Source organism: Myotis brandtii, unplaced genomic scaffold, assembly GCF_000412655.1.
Source record: "Myotis brandtii unplaced genomic scaffold, ASM41265v1 scaffold193, whole genome shotgun sequence".
NCBI lineage: Eukaryota > Metazoa > Chordata > Mammalia > Chiroptera > Vespertilionidae > Myotis > Myotis brandtii.
In genome coordinates, this window is record NW_005357191.1 from 337,435 (window position 1) to 342,103 (window position 4,669).

The window sequence follows — 4,669 nt, forward strand, 5'->3', positions numbered from 1 at the left end:
GGGCGCTGCTCGCCGGTGCGCCCGGCGAGGCCGAGGGACCGGTGTTTCCGCCCCAGGCCAGACTCCCCGAGAGCCGAGGGCCTTCCCTCCCTCACCTCTTCACCCCACGTGAAAAAGTTGTTTTAACCGGCAGTGCCAGACGACCCTTTAAAAGTGATTGCAGAGAGATTTCTTCCACAAAATTAGAAATTTTATTTTTTAAATTCCAGTAGTGACGTTGCTCGCTGCAGTGGGTTAGCGGGAGCCTGAGTGCCTCGGTGAACAGATCTGCTGCATAATAAATGCCTCGGTCGTCTGTCACGTCCCTTCTTACTATTGCGGTGCTGTACAAAACCATGTACGGTTCATAGGGGGGTCAGTTCACTTGTTCTTTAGTTTTGTAAAACTGTGACGATTGCATTTTACCCACCTGCCCAGGCCCGAATCCGCCCTCTGGTCCCGTGCAGTACCCAGGCCCCTCGCAGCCTTGCCCACGCTCCCTCCCTGCGCAGCTGGCCCTTCGCAGTCATGGCTTCTAGTCGGCACGGATCGGGACTGCATTTGGCGGGAAGCTCCTGGGTGGACACCTGTAACCCCACGGCCCTGACGGCTCCCTGCAGTTCAGCAGCCTTCCTGCTGCGTGCACCGGCCTCTCCCGGGGCTGCCCCCCTCAGAGGCCTCTCCCTGGGCTGCCCCCCTCAGAGGACAGGCGCCGTGTCATCGTGTACAGATGGTGCTGGGATTCCAAGCAGCTTTTCTGCTGGGCTCGGATAACATGTCCAGTGCGAAGAGGTTGGGCGCTGCACTGCTTGTTTTACTGAGGCCTCGACATCACGAATGAAGGCTCTTTTCTGGAGCATCACTCTCCAGTGGACCTTTCTGCAACAATGCGAGTGTTCTGTCGGCTCTGCACCATAGGCTGCCAGTGGCTGCATATAGCCATTGAGCACCGGAGATGGAGCTGGGATTAAGGAACTGTATTTCAATTTAATTCTTCTTTAAGTAGCCACATGTGGCTAGTGATTTCATTGTTGGACAGCACAGCTCTAGAACATGCCTTTCCTATCATCTCCAACGGATGTTGGATTTTCATATCTTTGATACAAAATAGATATCTCTCAATCTCCACTGTCATTTGTCTCAACCCTCCTTCCTCGCCTCCTGTTTGCTTCTGCAGCCTGGCTTCTGCTTCTGCCAGTCCGCAGCAGTCACAGAGACAAGCTCCTTTGTGCTCTGAACATGGCCAAATCACTGACATTCTGACCCTGGGTTATTTCTTACCATTTTTTAGTTCCTGAGTCACCCTTGCCCTAGGTTTCCTCTTATTTCTCCGACATGTTGATTCATTCCTTCATGCAGTACATCTTCCCTGAGTGTCTACTATGTGCCAGGATTTGGGACACTGTCCCAGTTCGCATGTAGCTTATAGTTTGTGTTGCTCATTTTTTAAATCAGTGACATTTAGCTACTTGGACCACAACCCAGAAATACATTTTATTTTGCAACCCAATATACATATATGTGTAAAACTAGAGGCCCAGTGCATGACACTCGTGCACTGGAGGGGTGGTCCCCTCTCAGTCTGGGACCCCTCGAGGGATGTCCGCCTGCCGGCTTAGGGCCGCTCTCCGCCCTAAGCTGGAAGGCGGACATCCCCGAGGGTCCTTAGTGCTGCCACAGAGGTGGGAGAGGCTCCTGCCACCACCACTGCACTCGCCAGCAGTGAGCCCGGCTTCCACCAGGGGGCAGCTCCTACATTGAGTGCCTGCCCCCTGGTGGTCAGGGCGTGTCATAGCGATTGGTCATACTGCCGTTTGGTCTATTTGCGTATTAGCCTTTTATTATATAAGATTACTCATATTACATACAAAACATATTAGTAGTTTCTATACTATATTTTTAATGCTGGTGGAGACCTAGTCTGTTGATTTCTTGACACACTCACAGTTTGAAAACCCTGCCTAAATGCACTGTGTCCCAGCCTGGTGCCAGCCTCTGGCGGTCTCATGTAGCCCACTTCCTCTAAGCCCTGGCGCCAGCCTCTGGCGGTCTCATGCAGCCCACTTCCTCTAAGCCCTTGCTCAGCTGCATGGCTCCAGCCCCTACCCAAGGCTGCTGCCCCTTCCTTGGAATGCTGGCTCCACTCAGACTCCTCACAGATCACAATCTGAGATGCAGCAGCTTCTCAGACCATTGTCCCAAGGCTTGCCTCTCACTCACTGGGTACAAATCTGATTTCATCCCCTTTTCCAAATCCTGCTTCTTCTGTATTTACTTTGTTGGTGAATGGTTCTACCCGTTTACCATAGGGAGAAATATAGAAAACATGCTAAAAGCATCCCCACCTTCACTCTGCATCACATTAAGTATCTCAGGGAGATCCCTTCTTTCCATCTGATTGCCACAGCTTCAACTTAGACCCTCCTCATCTCCAATGTAGATAATGTACCTCAAGAGCCTTCCGGCTCCGGCCAAGTAGCTTATTTGGTTAGAGCCTTGTCCCAATACAACATGGTTGCGGGTTCAATCCCAGGTCAGGCACACAAAAGAATCAACCAATGAATGCACAAAGAAGTGAAACAACAAAATTGATGTTCCTCCCTTCCTCTCTCTAAAATCAATCAATAAATAAAAATTTTAAAAATGTCTTCAGAATCAACTGTTCAATAAACTTTCAGCAATGATGGGAATCTCACTATCTGCACTATTGAGAACTTAAAATGTAGCTAGTAATCGCTTGGCCTTTTGGCTAAGATCAAGTGTAGTATCTGTTCTTATCAGTTTAATATCTATCTGAGGACAATATATTAAATGGATTTTTGGAGTTAGGAGATGGAATAGGAGCTTGCTCCGTCCACTCCACGCATTGGCCTGGTATTGCAGTACCTCTAGGAACAGTGCATCAAAATAATAATAAAATAAAATGTAGCTAGTGGAGCCCTACCTGGTTTAGCTCAGTGGATAGAGTGTTGGCCTGCGGACTGAAGGGTCCCAGGTTTGATTCCAGGCAAGGGCACATGCCCGGGTTGTGGGCTTGATCCCCAGTGGGGGATGTACAGGGGGCAGCCAATCAATGATTCTCTCTCATCACTGATGTTTCTATCTCTCTCCCTTTCCCTTCCTCTCTGAAACCAATAAAAATATTTTAAGATAAATAAATAACATGCAGCTAATGGGACTGTAGAACTAAAATTTTAATTGTGGTTTGAATATCCACATGGGGCTAGTGACAAACGGACAGCACAGGTCTACATGATCTCCCCACCACGTTTACCCCTCCCAGTCCCTGGCACAAATAACCAACCCACCCCTGTTGACTAAGCTAGTGAATGAAATATACAAATAGGAAAGCCATATAAAGATGTTAGCAATGCCATTAATTACTAGGTAGTATCACAGTCAACTATTTCTCAGTGAAATAAAATATTCTCATAAATTTTTATTTTTTAATTTCTTCACCCAAATTTCCTTCATTTTGTTTTTGTTTTTTTCTACTATTAGAAACTTTTTTTCCGTTTATTGAATTTATTGAGGTAAGTGATACTGGTTAACAAAATTACGGTTTCAGGTGCACAATTCTACAACACATCATCTGTACACTATTGTGTGTTCACCATTCCATGTCAGATCTGACCATCACCATTTATCCCCCCTATAGCCTCCTCCACCTCCTCCCTCCCAACAATCACCATAGTGATGTCTGTGTCCACGAGTTTTTTTTCTTTTTTGTTCAATCCCTCTGTTACAGGCACCCCAGAAACACCCAAAAAGCTGTCATAGGACACCCCCCTGAGTTGAAGGGAGAGGGCTGTTTCCTCCTCAGTTCTTTCAGTCTCCTGGGAAGGAATTCAAACGAGTGACTTGGGATGATTGCTTTGTAGTAAAGCCAATTTAAGAAAAAGTGAAGCAAGTAAATTTATTAAAGAAGCAAGGCAAGCCCGGCCAGCGTGGCTCTGTCAGGTGAGCATCGTCCCCTGCAAGGAAAGTTTGCTAGTTTGATTCTTGGTCAGAGCACATAGCCAGGTTATGGTTTTGATCCCTGGTTTGGATGCTTGTGGGCAGCAGGCGATTGATGTTTTGCTCTCACATAGATGTTTTTCTCACCCTCTCCCTTCCTCTCTCAAATCAGTATGGGTGTGTGTGTATCTATATAAATAAAAATGTAAATGTTCGTTTGTTCAAAATCTTAAATCTCCGAAAGTTCTTCACCGATTGCTTTGAAATTTTGACACAACATTGCATTCAAATACGCGTGTGTTTTTATATACCTATATACCTACTATTATATAGATGTCACACCTGTGACAGGTAAAAACATGCTTTTTTGAAAAACAGCGCCATCTGTTGGATGTAAAAGCAACACATGCTATACTAAATATTTTACGATTCCATTTCAATGTTTCTGTTTACAATTATAAATTGTAGATAAAATTAACTACAAATATGCGTGTCCAGCTGCAAAACGATCGATCAGCTGAGATATTCTCACATCAATTGCATGGAAATTCGTAACGGAAAGGTGCCGGTTGATCTGACCTCAGGACGAATTTCACTGCCTCATAACTTCTGCAATTTAGTGTCGTCAAAAGAAGAATTGGTTGAAAAAGTATTTCCCAATATTCAAACCAATTATAAGAATCACGATTGGCTGAGTGAACGAGCTATTCTTGCGGCCAAGAACAAAGACGTC